We start from the raw sequence: 20,612 nt of genomic DNA, 5'->3' as shown, positions 1-20,612 counted from the left end.
CCCTGCTTCTTCAGCACTGTGGAATTTAACATATTATTATAATTAAATCCCTGATTAATTTTGGTGCTTTAAGACCTCATTTTTTTTGTTTGGTGAGACAAATTAAATTAAATCAAGTCAATTGGTATGGTTGGTTTCTTAATTGTTTCTGTATCTGCTATATATATTGATGAACTGAAAAAGAACGAAATGCGACTCTTCAAATCCAAGCTTCTGGTAACTGCAAAATGGTTGATGACATATTTGAGGTTGCATCATGCATAAGGCATTGGAGCAAGATCTTGAAGACAATACCCAACACCACTAAATAGATTATTATTGCCTAACTGCCTTAATTAATTTGGGTAATTACTAGGATTTGGTGTTATATAGATTATTTTTATAAGTGACTGCAGATATCCTATCTGTAGCTATTATATATTTGTATTGATTTACGAAATGAGGTTAGTTAAGCTTCTGTTTATGTCCTCTTATTTAATCACATTTTTTTTAGAAAAAAAAATTATACTTTATTTAACTGGATGACATTTCGTTGCATAATCTCTATAGGACTATAATTTGCCACATAATACTTTTCTAAAATACCCGAAATTAACATGAATATGATGTCTTTGATTGAGAAACAAAAATGTATATATTTTGAATTCATTAAAGTATAAAAGTCGAGAAGATAATTAAAGGAAAATGATAGTTAGAAAAGTCTACAATTCCATTATCTGAGGCCAGCGAAGGGGGGGTAAAGAATAAGAAAACCACAAAGCAGGTGCAGGTGCAAATTTCAAAGCTGAAACGTACTCAACATTTGCATCGGCATTGTATTATTAGTGCGAGAGAATATTGTCCGACTCGCTGATAATTGAGAAACCTGAACGAACAAAATGATTGTTACATTGAATTTTATGATTCAAGGACAAAACAACATGATGTTGATGATGAATTGATGATATTTAATTTGCTTTTCCTTTGGGGCCAGTACTCGTTGGTTGCCATTTTAATGTGATTATGTGAATATCTTTCATTCTTTCTCAACTACGGTTAATCTTAAATTCTTATTTGGCGTATCAATAAATTTGTTTTTTTAACGTATTTAGTAAATTTTTAATAACAAAAATAAAAATATTAAAAAAAATTTAAATAAATCTTATTTACTTAATAAATAAATAAAAATATTTTTATATTATTATACTTAAATATAATTAATAAATAAAAAATTATATAAAATATCTAAACATAAAATTAATTTTTTTTTTAAATAATTCAAAAAAAAAATTTATGAGCTTACACAAATAAGCCTAAATTTGGCTAATTTTTTTTATATTGATTAAATATATGTGTAATACATTGTTATTGGAAGATTAGGAATTTTTTTTATATGGTGTTTTATTCAAATTGGACGGTCTTATTTATTTGAAGAAAAAAATAAACTACAAATCGAAACTGATTTGATTGAAGAAAAAAATAAACTACAAATTGAACCCTCCGATTTGTATTTTTTATTTTTTAAACTAAAAATCGGACGGTCCGATTTTAACATTAAAAATTTTTTTATTTTCGAAATCACAAATCAAAAATCCGATTTGTAATTGTTTGTTTAAAAAAAAAATAATACAAACAAATCGGTGCCTCCAATTTGTATATCCCATATCAGTGTAAAACACACCTCTTCTCACAATTTCTTGTTATACACTTCTCTCTCACACATGAAAAATAATAAGCGCCCAAATTTCTATTGGTGACGTTAGAATCAATTGATATTTTCTTTTTTTTTCCTCCTTCTTTAAAGCCCTACCTTTAAAGGTAATGCTTATCATGAAAGTTATTTTTGGGTCATTCAATTAATTGAGAAGTTGTATTTTCTTTCCCCAAAATCAAAGTTTTGTTTTAAAATCGTCTGAGATGTTTGAGTTTATTATTTAAGCATTTATATAGAGAAAGTTTAGGGGTAGCACTATTATTAAAATTTGGTCAATACTTAATAAAGAAAAAATGAATAATTTTACATCATTAAATGTAATCTCACACCATTAAAAATATTAATAATGACTAATTAATTACTACAAATCACAAAACCTGCTGCTTCCTAACACTCCTTATTTATATAAATTAAAAAGTTATTTATTTTAATTTTTAAATCAATCAAATATATTAATCAACATATTAACTGTTATATAATGGAGAAATTCTCCTACAACGTATATCTTTTGGCATAATAACTTTATAGCTATCAATGAGTCTATTAATTTTTTTTGTAGTTGTGTTATGATTTAAAAATATTACATGCTATGTCTACCAACCATATTCATATTCATATACCTTAATCCAAGTGGTTGATACGGTGGTTGTTCTTAATAAGTATCTGCTACAAATTAAAAGTATTTTGTCATGGAATGAATGTTTGAGAAGGAAAAAGAAGAAAAGGCGTGATTAGACAAATTGAAATGAAATGACAATAAGAAGAGCAATCAGAATTGACAAAAGAAGAGAAGAGTGCATGCATTGTTCCTCTTCTTCCTCATTTGGTAGACAGCTTTTCCTTTCTTGCGTTGATGAGACGCCGGTTTCTGTAGTGTATGTCCAAGAATCTCATGTAAGCAGAATATGTGTATAATATAAACAAAATAGAATATATTAGTAATAATGTAATATACTATAATATTTCTTATTGTTCCATGATACTACATAATATAAGCATGAGTTCTTAACTTAGAATCTCATGAAACATATCCTATACTTAGAAGCTTTTGCGTCGAATCTAAATACATGAAAATTGAAGAATTGATGTCTCTAACGATTTCGGACAAAAGAAAATATAACCGACTAAATGATTAAGACCATAACCAATTTTATGGGATAACAGCTGGATACCACGGATACGTCATTATATTCAGTAACCACTGAATTCCGGCAAATAATGTGCCATAATGAATACTTAATGCCGGAAAAACGATAGCTCCAAAAGACAAAGACTAAAAAGAAGAGGCAATCATCGAGTAAAGACACGAAAAACTCACTTTGCAACCGTATACATTACTAACTTTAGCATCGTCGGATATCTTGCAAGTTGTCCACTCCTACACTTGACTAAGTTGAGATCTCCTGTCTCCACCTCTTTAGATCGTGACCTCGTTCCGAACATAGACACTAACTTTGCATATTATGTGTATATATGACCATCATAAGTGACTCTTAAAATTATTACCATGTTTTCACCGAAATTTAATTATAAGAATGTTGATGGGTCCTTAACTAAGTGGGACACACAAATTTAAAACAAAAAAAATTAAATAAAAGAAAAAGAAGTGGCTAAAGCCACAAAGGGATAGAAGGTTTATTCATTCTGAATAAAACCAAACGAAGTAGGGATTTGACAGAGAGAAGAGAAGAAGAAATTTGGAGGAAAAAGGACAAGTTATTTTTTATCCGATTGAATTAGTAAACTTGTTCCATTTCTTATAAAATTTTAGTATGTTATTCTTGGTGTAGAGATGAACATTAGGATATACCTTGCTAGTTGTATTGCATTCTCTTTTGTCTGATTTGAGATACTCACTTTGTGGAGGGTTTATGTTGTTTACATCAGTTTTGATGATATATTTTGTTGATTGTTGAGATGCCTTAGTGTTACTAGGTCCCGTGAATTTTTTGTCCCTCTTTTGGGGTTTTTCCACGCGTTAAAATTCAGGTGTCTGATCATTTAATTTCTGTCATTATATTTGTTGCTTGGAGTATCTTTGGAGTTACCTATTTAATCGCACAGGTTGTGGAAAAATTATTTTTGGTGCTTCCGCTGTTAGACAGGTTCTTGTTCTAAACCTTTGTTGAGTTTTTCCAACAAAGTGGTATCTAGAGCTTTGGTTGTTTATCTCTGTGGTGATTAAATGGAGGAAAATACTCATGGCCAAATATGGTCAAATTAAATTTCCAAAATTACTCGATTTGGAAGACTTTCATGGAAGATATGTTGTATAGCAAGGACTTGTATGATCCTGTGGAGGGGGATAAATTCAAATGTACCAAATCCGATGCTGAATGGAAGAAGCTGAATCAGAAGGCATTTGCTTTGATTAGGCAATGGCTTGATCTTAGCGTGTACATGTTGACACCAAAACAAATACCGAGAATATGTGGAAGAAATTGAAGGAGTTACATGAGAGGAAGAATGTGCAAAACAAAGCATTCTTGATTAGGAAGCTTGTCAATATGAAGTATATTGAAGGTAAATCAATGTTGAAGCACTTGAGCACCTTTCAGGAGACGGTGAACCAACTAACAAATAATGAAATCACTTTGAATGATGAGTTGCAAGCTTTGTTGTTGTTGAGCTCTTTGTCTGATAGTCAAAAATTTTTTGTTGTGACACTAACTAACTCAGCTCCAAATGGAAAGTTGACGTTGGCAATGGTTAAAGAGAGCATGTTGAATGAAGAAGCTAGAAGAAGAGAGCAAGGTTTAACTAATGCCTCCTCCCAGTCAGAAGCACTTGTTTCAAAGTCACAGGGGAGAAGTCAAAGTAGAAAATCTCACAGTTCTGACAAGTCAGAGAGTCAAAGTAAGTCAAGAGAAAAGTACAAGCCAAGAAAGGAGTTGATTTGTCACTAATGTGGCAAGTCGGGGCATATCTAGAGGTATTGTAGGTTTTTTAAAAGAGAACAATCAAGAGGAAAAAATGAAGATAAAGGTAAAGATAATGATAAAGAAACTGCTGCTATTGTTTATGAAGATGTTCTTATCACATATGATGAAAATTATGTGAATCTTGTCTGTGATGATTCCACTTTAATTATGGACTCTGGTGCCTCATGTCATGTCACTCCGAGGCGTGAATTTTTCACTTCCTATACTGCTGAAAATTTTGGCAAGATCAAATTGAAAGATAAAAGAGTGTGTGATATCATTGGTATGGGTAATATGTGGCTTGAAACCAACATGGGATGCAAGTTATAGTTGAAGAATGTTAGGCATGCGCCAGATATGTGGTTCAATTTTATTTCAATGAAGGCATTGGATCAAGAGGGGTATTGAACTTCCTTTGGTAGTGGAAAATGTAAAATTATCAAAAGGGCTCTCATTGTTGCTAAAGAAGACAATAGTCTCACTACTTTCTACTGATTGCAAGCAAAGTTGTGCAAAGAAGAGGTAAATGTAGCTGATGATTCCTCTTCTAATTTGTGGCATATACGTCTTGGTCACTTGAGCAAGAAAGGACTAAGCGTCTTAAACAAGAAGCTCTCACTTTCTGTGAAAGGTACAACTTTAAATACTTGTACTCATTGTTTTATTGGTAAGCATGCTAGAGTATCATTTCATAATTCTGGACCTCATAGGAGATCACATGTTCTAGATTTAGTTCACACTGATGTTTGTACTATGGATGCTAAGACACTAGGTGGTGCATCGTATTTTGTTACTTTTATTGATGATTATTCTCGAAAAGTGTGGGCTTTTGTTTTGAAATCTAAAGACCAGGTGCTCGGTATCTTCAAACACTTTTATGCAAGTGTTGAAAGAGAAACAGGAAGAAAATTGAAGTGTGTTCGAACAGATAATGGTGGTGAATACAGGGATCCATTTGAAGAGTATTGTAAAGGATATGGGATCAAGCTTGAGAAGACGGTTTTGAAGACTCCTCAACATAATGGAGTTGTAGAGAGAATGAATCGTATTATCAATGATAGAGTCAGGTGTATACTCTCTCATACAAAGTTGCCTAAATCCTTTTGGAGTGAAGCAATGAGGACTGCAGTAGATCTGATCAACCTTTCTCTTTCAGTTCCACTAAATGGTGATGTTCCAGAGAAAGTTTTGAGAGAAAAAGATGTCTCCTATAGTCACTTGCGAGTGTTTGGTTGTAGGGCTCTTGTTCACATTCCAAGAGATGAAAGGTCCAAACTTGATGGAAAGTCAAAGCAGTGTATCTTCATAGGTTATGGTCACGAAGACTTTGGTTACAGATTAGGGGATTTGGTGTGCAAGAAGATAATTAGAAATCGAGATGTAATTTTTCTTGAAGACTAAACTATTGAAGATCTTGAGAAGGCAGGTAAGCCAACAATAACTGTTAGACGTTCTGCTGATGATGAACCTGGTCCTTTTACAAGAGCTCCTGTTGATGGGAGAAATGTACAAGTTGATAATGATGGTGATTATTTGCATGATAAACCTACACTTCAACCTAAGGTGCCAGATGCAGAAGTTCTACCAGATGCAGAAGTTTCACCTGAGCTTGAATTGAGAAGATCTACTAGAGAGTGTCATCTTTCTCAGAAATACTCTCCTCATGATTATGTGATGAACACTGAGACTGGGGAGCCATAGAGCTACCAGAAAGCTATGTCTAATGAGCATAAGGAAGATTGGTTGAAGGCAATGCAAGAAGAAATGAAATCCTTACATGAGAATCATACATTTGAATTGGTGATGCTATCGAAGGGTAAGAGAGCATTCAAGAATAAATGGGTGTTTAAATTAAAAGCGGATGAAAAGGTCTCACGGCCAAGGTACAAAGCTCAATTGGTTGTGAAAGGCTTTGAGTAAAAGAAAGGTATTGATTTTGAGGAGATTTTCTCTCCAATTGTGAAGATGTCCTCTATTCGAGTTGTACTTGGATTGGCGGCTAGCTTGAATTTAGAGGTTGAGCAGTTTGATATGAAGACAACATTCTTTCACGGTGACATAGATAAAGAAATTTATATGGAGCAACCAGAGGATTTTGAGGTTAAAGGAAAGGAGCACCGTATATGCAAGTTGAAGAAGAGCTTATATGGGCTGAAGCAAGCGCTAAGGCAGTGGTACACGAAGTATGATTCCTTCATGGAAGGTCATGGGCATAGTAAGACTTCTTCTGATCATTGTGTGTATATTAAGAAATTCTCTTATGGTGATTTTATAATTCTCTTACTTTATGTTGATGACATGTTGATTGTTGGTCATGACACTAAGAAGATTGAATGTCTTAAGAAAGACTTAAATAGATCCTTTGCTATGAAGGATTTGGGTCCTGCAAAGAAAATCCTTGACATGAGTATCACTCGTGACAAGAAGAATGAAAAACTATGGTTGTCACAGCAGAAGTATATTGAGAAGGTTTTAGAGAGGTTTAGCATGAGTAATTCCAAACCTGTTAGTACTCCACTTGTTAGTCATTTCAAGTTAAATTCGCGGCAATGTCCTATAAGTGAGAAAGAGAAAGCAGAAATGAAGAAGATTCTATTTGCATCTGCAGTTGGCAGTTTGATGTATGTTATAGTTTGCACCAGACCGAATATTGCTCATACTGTTGGAGTTGTTAGTTGGTTTCTCTCTAATCTTGGCAAGGAACACTGGCAAGCAGTGAAGTGGATTCTCAGATACCTTAATGGTACTTCAAGAGTTTGTTTATGCTTTGGAAGCGGCCAATCTGTGTTGGATAGTAACACAGATGCGGATATGGCTGGGGATCTTGGTTCAAGAAAGTCTAATTCTGGTTATATGATGACTTTTGCAGGGGGAGCTGTGTCGTGGCAATCTCGACTTCAGAAATGTGTTGCTTTGTCTATTACAGAGGCAGAATATATTGCTGTTGTTGAAGCTTCTAAGGAACTCTTATGAAAGAAGAAATTTCTACAAGAGTTAAGTATCAATCAAGAGAAGTTTGTGTTATTTTGTGACAGTCAGAGTGCTATCCATCTCAGTAAGAATCCAACGTTTCATTTTAGATCGAAGCACATAGAGGTGAGGTATCATTGGATACGTCAAGCGCTTAAGATGAAGTCATATGCACCTGAGAAGATCCATACTGATGATAATAGTTCAGATATGATAACTAAGAGTTTACGTGCAATGAAGTTTGATTCCTGCAAAGAGAAGGCAGACTTGGTGGAGCAGCCTATCCCCACTTTAGTTAGTGAGGCGGAGATTTGTTGGTAGGTCCCCAACTAAGTGGGGCCTACAAGTTTAAAACAAAAGAAAAAAATTCAAATAAAAGGAAAAGAAGTGGCTAAAGCCACGAAGAGAAAGAGAATGGTTATTCATTCTGAATAAAACCAAACGAAGCAGGGGTTCAACGGAGAGAAGAGAAGAAGAAATTTGGGGAAAAAATGACAAGCTATTTTTTATCCGATTAAACTAGTAAACTTGTTCAATTTCTTATGAAATTTTAGTATGTTATTCCTGGTATAGAGATGAACATTAGGATATAACTTGCTAGTTGTATTGCCTTCTCTTTTGTCTAATTTGAGATACCCACTTTGTGAAGGGTTTATGCTGTTTACATCAGCTTTGATAATGTATTTTGTTGATTGTTGAGATGCCCTAGTATCACTAGAAAGACTGATTATATACTCATTATTTTGATAGTAGAAGATTTTTCTAAACTAGGTCCCGTGAAATTTTTTGTCCATCTTTTAAAAATTTTCTCATGTTAAAAATTTTGGTGTCTGATCATTTAATTTCTGTCATTATATTTATTGTTTGGAGTATTTTTAGAGTTGCCTATTTAATCGCACAGATTATGAAAAAATTATTTTTAATACTTCTGCTGTTAGACAGATTCTTGTTCTAAAACTTTGTTGAGTTCTCCCAACAAAAAAAAAAAACTAAACTAGTGTTGCTAATATTCATGGATCTTTAAATTTCATCTACAAAATAATATTATTTTTGGAACGAAATCCTAGGATGTATCATATTTTCAACAAAACAGAATTTTCATAATTTTATATATATTACTTGTGTGTTGCCCTAAGTATTTATACACCTTATAAACATATATATTGATAGTTGTTTATTAATAAATATAACATAATAAGCTAGTTAAATATTTAATACTTTATTATGTTAGAATCAGACTTTTAATATTTAATTAAATAAATTATTAGAATGATTCTTTTCTGTTTAACCACATTTCTCGACTGGATTCATATACCCAATTTTTTCATAAATTGTTTATTACATTTTTAAAAAGGAGAGAGAAACACTCCTGATATTATAAACAGCTTTATCCTCAACATCCCCGGCTCCACCACCTCAAAAAATCTGCGGAACTAAACAAAAAAATCTGCAGAATATGTTTAAATTTAAAATATTCCCTGGCCTGTATCGAATTATGCAAGGTTGCAAACTCAACGCATAACTTGCATAACACAGGAATTTAATTTGAAAATAAATATAAACTATAAACACCTTAATGCACATCAAAAGGGATATGTACGTGTAAAAGAAAACCGAATTGCTGGATGATCGATAAGCTTCAAGGATATATGCACCTTATACATCTCCAATAATAAAATATATGAAAATACATTATTTTTCTCTCGACATGTCTAACTATCCTTCTTGACAAAAGTGAATTGGAATTCTAGGATAATCTCACCGATATAAATAAAAGGATAAAATTTACGTACATCACTCTACACCATATATGCACATTTCTTCGTAAGAAAATAATTTTTAATTAATTAATATTAGTAATTTTTATTAAAAATTAATTTTTAAAAAATTTAAGATTTAAAATTTAAAATAAAAATTTAATTTAAAAAAATTAATTTACGAATTAAAATCAAACAGTATTAAATTTTTTATTTTTATTTTTACTTGAAAACAACTCTTAATTACCTTATTTTTTTCTTTATTATTATTTTTTGTTTTTTTAATGTCTATTATTATTTACCTATAACTCTTCATTTATCTAAAAAGTATATTGGTGAAAATATACACTAATACTTCGTAGGCTTAAGGCTATCGAATGAGTCAATCATCCCCATTTAAGTCTGATTTGTCTAAGTATATGAATTAAATAGGTTATTCGTTTAAGCTTATTTTATTTACGAGTAGGGGTGGAAACAAGAGAAGAATTCATGACTCGGCTCATTTTAGGTTTGGCTCATTTTATTAAATAGGTCACATTTAAATTTTTTGCAAAGTCTATTAGTTAAAACAGTTAAGTCATAAACTTTTAAAAAAATTTACGAAACTTGTTGGATGGACTCGTTTAAATGTTTTTTTGTAAAAATAAATTATTCTTAATTTATACTTTCAAGTTTCAACTATTTACTTACATTAAACACAAAACGAAATTAAAAAAAAAATCAATGGTAAGATTAGTTAAAATTTTAGCTTTTTTGTTTAAAGGAAAAAATTATGAATTGTAAGTATAGTTATAATATGTGACTAACGATTGATATATAAATAAATTATATTTTACAAATTATGAATTATAAATTTTAGAATATATTTAATCACAAATTATAATTTTTACTTTTCAAATAGGTTTGTGAGCTTGTTGGACTTTAAATAAGTCGGGTTGAAGCATAAAGAAAAGTATATGAAAGGTAATAGGCCTAGGCTTGAACCATTTATTTATGACATAAACTAGGCTCGTCAAAGTTAAAACTCAGCTCAACTTGGTCATTTCTACCTCTATTCAAGGGTCATAAATTTTCAGTCCGAACTATTTATGGCCACCATAATGGGTTAAACGAACTCGTTTATCCTCGTTTACCCTTTTATTTTATTTTTAAAAAAAATATTTTAACAAAAAATATTTTTTTTGGGTCAAAAACCTTAAATAACATTACTTTTAGTTGACAAATTGAATTTTCGAGTCATATTAGAATTAGATAAAATATTGGCAAAACATATTTTTTTTAAATTTTAATAAAATAGTTCGTTTAATCCGTCATTTTTATAGATTAATCAAAATCAGTTTATTTAACCTAAAATTTAACCTAACTTAATTTTAGAAATAATATTTATCCAGTTAAATAAATAAAACGAATTAGACCAATAAATTTAGCCCATTTTAACGAACTAACCAAAATAAATAGCCTCTCTCATGCAAATGTCTTTTAAGACACATTTTATTAAAGTCATTAATAGAGATTTTTTTATAAAAAATTTAAAATTTAAAATTTTAATATATTTATTTTATATAATTAAAATTAAAAATAATTTTTTTTATTTATAATAATTTTAATATATATTTTTTAAACACATGTTAATTAAATTTTATAAAACTTATCTAAATACGCAATTTAATTATGTTTTACTACCTCTTATTGAATTGAGATTAACATAAATGTATACACAATTTTTATACATTTATGATTTATAATAAGGTAATGTTTATAGTGTCTATAATTATGATAATTATGGTGGTTACATAAATATTAAAATTAAAAATATATTTTTTTTATATTTTAATATTATTTTTTATTTTTAAAATTAAAAAATATTATTAAATAATAAAATTATTTTAATTTTGCCAATATTTTTTAAACATAGTCACCATAATACAATAACATGGCACCATAGAGATGTCACCTTACTTACAATAATATAACGAAAATTAGTGCATTTCAGAAAGTAAAAAGTGCACTAATCTCCTCATTTAATGTAAGACATCTTTACACCAAAAAAAGTAATCCAAAAATTTTGATGGGATTCTTTTATTATTTTATTATTATTGTCGATGTGATGTCTTCGAACATCTTTATTATTCTGTTTATTTTTTTTTTTACATGCAATATAGAAATGAATAAATATAATATTTATTTAGTAGATTCAGTTATGTAAAATTTTTTTGTTGTCATATTATTTGATGAATCAAATAAAAAAATATTATTTAAAAAAACTAATAATATATTTTAATAATATTATTAATATAAAATAATAAATTTTAAATATTTCTTTAAATAATATATATTATTTAAAATAATATATTTAAAATATAATAAAGTAATATATTTAAATAAAAAATTTGTTATTAAAAAATTATATCAATATTTTTTATGTGAATTTTTTTTATTAAACTTCTTTTTCTTTTGCAAAAATAATTATAATATTATCGAGATATGATAAAAGTAAACATAAATATTTGGCTTTATTTTCTATTTGGTTCGAATTTGATCAGTAATAAAATATGACATATATATACATATATACATATATACATATATATAGATTGGAGTCATACAATATAGATTATTTAACATAACCGACTTTATCATACATATAAGTATATGAATGATAAATACATAAAATATTTAAAATATAGATATTGTGAAAAACGATTTTGACAAACTGTTTTACTCAAATTTTGTTAATGTTTTAAAAAAAATGTGAGCATCTCAATGTCGCAATTGTATCGTCAATAAGAATTAAAAATGATTGAAAATAATAAATAAACAAAAAAATGCGAGGTGTCGGAGGCAAATTAAATTGCAGAAATTAAAGCAAATAAGAAATTAAAGAGAAAATGAAGAAGGAAACATAAACGTAAAAGAGATGAACAAATAAAAGTAGAGAAATTTTATTAATAAAAACTGGAAATAAACAAATTACAAGTGTACTGTTTGAGTTCAGAGGAATTTGTATTTAAAAGAGATCATAATATTATGGTTTATGTAATATTTTTACTTTGAAAAATATTTTAAAATTTATATTAGACTATAATTATGTTTTAGTGTGTGTATTTATATTTTATGTATTATTTTATTCAAAACAAGTTTTCGGTTGAACTGTGGTCAAACCGGTTGAACCATGAATTATTAGTAGTTAGAGCGGCTCGATTTTCTATATAATTGACTTCTCACTAAATTAATAAGATAGATTTATACTCGATTATAATAATTTATTTTAGGAAAAAAGACAGATAAGTCCCTGACTTTTTAAATTTTTGACAAATACATCATTGACAAAATTTAAATACAAAAAATCCATGACTTTAGCAAACAGAGGACAACTTAGTCCTTCCGTCTATTTGCCTCTCATACACTAAACGGAACTGGTTGATGTGGCTGAAACGGTGTCCAGGTGTCCGTTACGGTACAACGTTAGAAGGGGAATAAAGTTCGAAGGACAAATAAGTCATTGACGTCATTTTGCAAATAAAGTTCGAAGGACAAATAGGTCCTTGAGAATTTAGTTCATTATACTTCTATTATGCTTCTATTATGAGAATTTAGTTTATAAAATTATGCTTGTATTTTGAAATCTAGTTAACTTGTTGTATTCTGCAATTTAAATTATTTGTATTAAAATTGCAGAAATTGGGCTTGTTCTGTTTCTACTTTTTTTTCTTAAATTGAATTAATTCAGTTTTAGTGCATTTGTGTATTATATTAGAATTTGTTAAATTGCATTAGTTCAGTTTTCATCATACTAGTGGCATTAGTTAGCATGAGTTCATTTATGCATCAAGTTAGCATGAGTTCATTTGTGCATCATTCATGTATTAAGTTAGCATTAGTGCATTTGTGTATTATATTAGAACTAGTATTTTTATCCATAATAACATTATGAGAATATTTTTTTTTAAATTATACTTCACTTTGTTCTAATAGTATAAATTATGCATGACACAAAAGATTTATAAAATCAAACTACTTTTACAAAAAAGTCGTAAGTTGACAAAAGTCTCTGATTAAAAAGACCAAGATATCTGCAGATAAAAAATTAAATAATAAGATTTTTAGTTATTATTTTTATATGAAAAAGTCTAATTTTTTATTAATTTTAACATTCGTTATCTAAAATTTAAAATAATTTAATGTGTATACTTTTACATTTAAAATATTTTAATTGTAAAAAAATATCGGATGACATATTTTGATTTGTCAAATTACTAATACAAAATATAATTATATATAGAGTAAAAATAGTAGAGAGAAATAGAAAAATGGAGAGAGGTATATGAGAGAATTTAGGAAAGGAGTTTATTAATTTTTAAAAAAAATATTTTCTCTCAATTTTAATAAGAGTGTCATGTGACACATTTGATTATTAAATTAGATGGTAATATATGATACATAATATAGGTATATTTCAATTAGATAGTAATATATGATACATATAGAAGCATAATGAACTAAATTCTCAAGGACCTATTTGTCCTTCGAACTTTATTTGCAAAATAACATCAATGACTTATTTGTCCTTCAAACTTTATTCTCCTTCCAGCGTGGCACCGTAACGGATACCTGAACACCATTTCAGCCACGTCAGCCAGTTCCGTCTGGTGTATGAGAGACAAATAGACGGAAGGACTAAATTGTCCTCCGTTTATTAAAGTCATGGACTTTTTTGTATTTAAATTTTGTCAGGGATGTATTTGTCAAAAATTTAAAAAGTTAGGAACCTATCTGTCTTTTTCCCTTTATTTTATCTATAACTTACCTAGGCGGCCTTTTCATATATAACACTATTAATTAATATAAGCATTTATTGTGACCATGGATTGAACAGTATTAAAGCAGATACAAATAAACACAAGAGACAATAATAAAATTTTGAATTTAGCTAACATGTGCTCTAATGATACAAGTTAAAATTATTAATTAAAAATTTTATTATAAAAAATTGTATAATAAAAAAATATAATTAAAATTAGTGTATAAAAAATTATTGACAATTTTAAATTTACAAAAAAAAAGAGAACAAACTGATAAAGGAACTAATTTGGTGCACGACATTCAATTTCAAAGACTAAAATGAGTCATTTGATGCAAAGTTAGGGACCAATTTGGTGCATATATAATGATACATAGTTGATGACACGTGGACACATAACATTGTGACACGTGGCATAATCATCCACGTCAGCATGCCACGCGTCGCTGATTGATACGTCATCATACTGTTATATGTGGCCAAACCATGAGGTGACACGTGTCACCAAAGACCATGTCATAAAGCCACGTCAGCGCGTCGTTAATAGAAAATTGGTCAGGGACTAATATGGTACAATTTTTCTAATCTCAGGACGTAATTGGTACAATTGAAATCTCAGGGACGATTTTGGTGCATCTCAAAGACCACTTTAAAAATTTAGTCACCAAAATACCTTTTTTATAACTCAAAAAAGTTAAACTTTAAAGAAAATTTAAAGTTTTTTCATAGATTCTATTTTAACATACTAAAAAATCCTTATAGCATTAGTTTAAAAACAAAAAATACGCTTGTAGTTCATATTTAAAGTACGATCAAATGGTTAAATTAGTCCCCAAAAGATCATTTGATTTTTAAATTGGTCTTTGAAAATTTTTTTAAATCAAACTCATTTTTTAAAGATTTTAAATTAGTCATGATAGTCCTTTCGTCACTTTCTTTGTTGATGGGATCAAAATTTGCTAATGTAACACGTTAAGTGACACCACAACACATACATAAGGGTGCGTTTGTTTACAGACGAGACACTGAGACAGAAATATTGAGACATAAAATCGTGTTTGACAGATTAGACATGGACAGAGACATTGTGTCAAGAGACACTGAATATTAGTGTATTTTGTGTTCATCCAACTAAGAAAGACGCAAAGACACTAACAATAAGCACAATTTATTTTTTATTTTTTCTTTTATCATTCTTGTTAATTTTTTATAATTATAACTCTTATTATTATATTTTTTCTTCCTAAATTTTTTGAATGAAAAAAAATGGATAATAAATTAGACTTTTATAATTTGTTTTAGTTTATCACCAAACAAAATACAAAAATACTAATTTATTTGTCTCTATCTTTTTTGTCTTGTTCTTAGTGTCTTTGTCATGTCCTATTTTCAAAATCGAACACAACCTAAGAGTCGTAATTGACTGATATCATTATAAATTTATGAAATTCAATTAAATCAAAGTCTAATTGAGGAGAGAACTTAAGGTATTAGAATTCATCAATTTGGGGTTCATTTGATCTAATTTCCTTAACTAATAATATTAATAGTCAATTAGGACTATTAGGTGTGTGTTGTCATGTTATTTAACGTACTACATCAATAAGAACGCCGTTAACAATGGAAGTGGCGGAATGATTAACATGATTAATTTAAAATCTTTAAAGGACGAATTTGATTAAAACAATTTTTTAGAAACCAAATTAGAGAACAAGTAATCTTTCAGAAATTAATTTGACGACCTTTTACTCTTTAAAGTACTAAAATATATTTTATGCATTAATTTTAAAATACTAAATTACACTTTTAGGATTATTTGAAATTCTTGTATTGCATTAAAAATTTAAAATATTAATTTAATATTAAAATAAAATTAATCTTAAAAAAATTAAAATACCCTTTTAGAATAAAGATTAAAATACTCTTTGAGAATAAATATTTTTTAATTATATTAGAAATTATAAATTTAAACTTTAAATTAAAACTAAAATACTCTTCTAATTAATTTTTATAAGAACACAACAACTTCTGGATGTTACTAAAAAAACAAAAATAATTTTATAAAAACCAATTCATATTATTTAATTATATTAGGAATTACAAATTTAAAATAATTTTAAAAATATTAAAATATTCTTATATTTAATTTTTAAGATATTAAAATAACTTTTTAGGATTAATCTTGAAAATAATAAAATACTTATTTAAAATTAAAGTTATTTAATTATGTTTAAAATTTTATATTATAATTTTAAAATAATCCTTTAGAAAAAAATATATTTAGCTATTTTTGTTTGTTTCGGTCTTTATGTTTATCTTAAATAAAAAAGATATTGAGACATAATTCAATCTTATACACTTTACCCTAAATACATATAAAGAATTATGTAATTTTTATCGTCTTTTAATTTTTATGTTCCAGTCTCTCTCTCAGAGTCTCAGTATTAGTCTATCATTCAAACGCAACCTAATAATTTTATTTATATTTGAAAAGTTACATTTAACTTTAGATAAATAACAAATGAGATTATTATTATTATTATTATTATTATTATTATTATTATTATTATTATTTGTTTGTTTGTTTGTTTTTTACGTAAGTATATATATTTTTTAATTAAATTTATATAATACAAAATCTTGTATTATTGTATTTATATTTAATATTATAATTTTATTTCACACGAAATAAAATTATTATATATTTATTTATTTATTACATGAGTATAATATTTTTTAATTAAATTTATATAATACAAAATCTTTTATTATTGTGTTAATAAAATTATTACATGTTTGTTTGCTTTTTACGTAAGTATACATATTTTTCTTAATTAAATTTATATGACACAAAATCTTTTATCATTGTATTCATATTTAATATTATAATTTTGTTTCACACAAAATAAAATTATTATATATTTATTTATTTTTTATGTGAATATATATATTTTTAATTAAATTTATCTAAACACAAAATCTTTTATTATTGTGTTCATATTTAATATTATAATTTTGTTTTACGTGAAATAAAATTATTATATGTTTGTTTGCTTTATATATATATATATATATATTTTAAATTAAATTTATATAACACAAAATCTTTTATTATTGAATTCATATTTAATATTATAATTTTGTTTCACACAAAATAAAATTTATTTAAATTTTAATATTATATACATAATATATATTTATTATTATTTTTTTAATTTTAATATATCTTTTTTTTTCTCAATTTGGTGAATGAATTTTTAACTTATTTTTTATGTATTATTATTTTAATTATAAAGCCTAATTATTTTTTTTGTACAAACATGTTTTAATATTCATATACTATTTTTTTGCTTTAAATTTTAGCCCAATATCTAAAACTTATAAAAAAAATTTAAAACTTATAAAAAAAATGGTTAACCTGATTCACAGGTTATTGTTTTAAATCTATACCATTCAAATAAAATATAATAATGAGTAAAGTATCGTTTTTGTCTCCAACGTTTGGGATAAGTCTCAAAGTTGTTCCTAACGTTTCAACCGTCTTATTTAAATCTCTAACGTTTTAAAATTGGCACAATGTTGTCCTGCCGTTAAGGATCCGTTAACAGAATTGACGGCGGGACAAAATTGAGACAGTTTTGAAACATTAGGGACTTAAATAGAACGAAAACGTTGGGAACAAAAACGATACATAGAAATAAATTTTAATTTTATTCTTCAATAATATTAATTTTTTACTGTATATAATATTTAATTTTTTTAATCACATCTAAGTAAATTACACTTAATTACACTACTTTCATTCTAAATAATTTTTTATATTTTTATATTAACTTATAACTTTAAGTGTAAAATTATAAAATAAATTTATTATGATTAAGTATAATTTACTTAGATGTGATTAAAAAATAATTGAATATTACGTACAATAAAAAATTGAAATTATTGAAGGATAAAACTAAAATTTATTTCTATATATCGTTTTTGTCTCTAACGTTTTCGTCCTATTTAAGTCCTTACGTTTTAAAATTGTATCAATTTTATCCCACCGTCAATTCTGTTAACGGATCCCTAATGGCAGGACAACATTGAGTCAATTTTGAAACGTTAGCGACTTAAATAGGATGATTGAAACGTTAAAAACAACTTTAAAACTTATCCTAAACGTTGGGAACAAAAATAATATTTTACTCTATAATAAATAAAGAGTTTAGATTTAATGAATTAATAATGTGTACATACTTTGTACTTAGTAAGGAGTGTTTAAGATGAGTCCAATAATATATATGTGAATTTTATTTAAAAGAAATGGATGGGCTTGTTAAATTCCATGTATATTACATGGCGGACATAGAAAGGCTATTATAGGTCGTGTCTAAAATAGGTTTCTATACTCATCTTTAAGTATTATTTTTCAAGTAAGCTGAGACCTTATAGATATTAGGTCTTACGTTTGGAATCTCTAGCTTTTCATATATGTCTCCTCATATGTTTTCTTTTTTCACACTTAATTATTGAATAAACTAACCAGAAATGATATGTACCATATCATCACCCTCCTAGATATACGGAAGCATGCATGTATTCATCATACATGCATTATGCTAGTCCTTTCTAGTTAAAGGCTTAAAGCAAGAAAAATACTATTATCTGTCTATTATATATTATTAAAATTAGATTTCTTCGATTAATAATATAGTTAATATAACATATTTTTAAAGGTATCTTTTATTTATTTTATTTAATTTATTTAAATGTGTTAATTAGTTAATTATTTATTAGTTTAATTATTCTGTTAGTTCCTATAATTTTACAAAATTTTCAATTAGGTCCCTATACTTTTTTCCCTTTTAATTGGGTCCCTGCATTAATTTTTTTTTTCAATTGAGTCCCTACACTTTTTTTTTCTTTTAATTGAGTCCCTGCACTAATTTTTTTTTAGTTGGGTCTCTATACAATTAAGCCAATTACTATCAAGAGGGACCTAATTGAAAAAAAATTAGTGCAGGGACCCAATTAAAAAGAAAAAAAGTATAGAGACCTAATTAAAAATTTTGCGAAATTATAAGAACCAATAGATTAATTAAACCTTATTTATTTAATTTAGTTGAGATAAATATTAAATTATTTAATATTATTTTGACTATATCAATATAATTAATCAATTACATTAAGTATTTAATTTAACCGAAATAAATACATTAATTTTATTTTAATTTACAATAATTTTTTATCTTTTATATTTTGATTAATAATTGTTAAAAATATTATAATTAATTATTTATTTAATTTTACTGAAATAAATATCAAATTATTTAATATTTTTTGACTACATTAACTATAACTAATTAATTATATTAATTATTTGATTTGACTGGAATAAATAATATAAATTAATTTTTTTAATTTATATTAATTTTTTCATCTTATATATTTTGATTAATTATTTTTAAAAGTATTATTATTTTTACATGACATATTTATAAGATATTTTGTATTTATTTAACTTATTTTATCGATTCAAACTATTATAATTAATTTATTATATCAATTATTTAAATAATTAATACAAATATACGTTATTTAATTTAATTTATTGTCATGTTAATGTTTTTTATGTTAATTATTAACAATTTTTTTTTCATTTTTTCTTGATCTTAAGTATTTTTATTTTTTGTTTATAATTTTTATTTTTAAATATTTTACTCATAAATTATAAAAAAATGTCTACAAATTTTACCACAAATATTATTTAATTATTTTTAAAAAATAACATTTTAATATAAATATTTCAATTTAATTACAAATTATATATTATTATTAATGAGTAGTTGTTATATTTAAAAATAAATAAAATTATTATTCGTTAATTTTATTTCTTAATATTAAAATAGTTAAATTTTAAATTTAATTAACTTTATAAAATTTTTATAACAAAAATTACTTTACTTACTTTCATTTAAAAGTTTCAAAAAAATATTTTATATATTTGTGTATATCCTGCACGAATACACATATACTAGTTCTCAAAGGAAAAAAAGTTGGACAGAAGAAATTAAAATTTAAAATGAGTGCTCATATGTCATCAGATATCAGAATCCAATTTTTCTTACTCATTTGGTATTTATTTATTATTTATTTTCTCTAAATAAATTAATTAATAGACTCCACTAGCATAGAGCATGCATCAAGACATACTTTATTTTGTTGAAATGACATGAACCGAGAGCATAGCAGCAATCGAAATTCAGTTTTATGTCTATATAAAATATATTATATTATATTAGATTAGATAAAATAAAATAAAATTCGTTGGTTATGTATGTATTCCTTTCTTTTCCTTATATATATTTATATTCTCCCTTCATCTATATCTTTGCGTTTTAAATGTATATATAATCGAAGAAGCTAGCTACTGTACTCATCACGATACAGCAGAAAACTACTAAACAAAGTGGTAGGACTTTATG

Source organism: Arachis ipaensis, chromosome B5, assembly GCF_059453495.1.
Source record: "Arachis ipaensis isolate K30076 ecotype BB chromosome B5, ASM5945349v1, whole genome shotgun sequence".
Lineage (NCBI taxonomy): Eukaryota > Viridiplantae > Streptophyta > Magnoliopsida > Fabales > Fabaceae > Arachis > Arachis ipaensis.
This window is presented reverse-complemented; position numbering follows the sequence as displayed.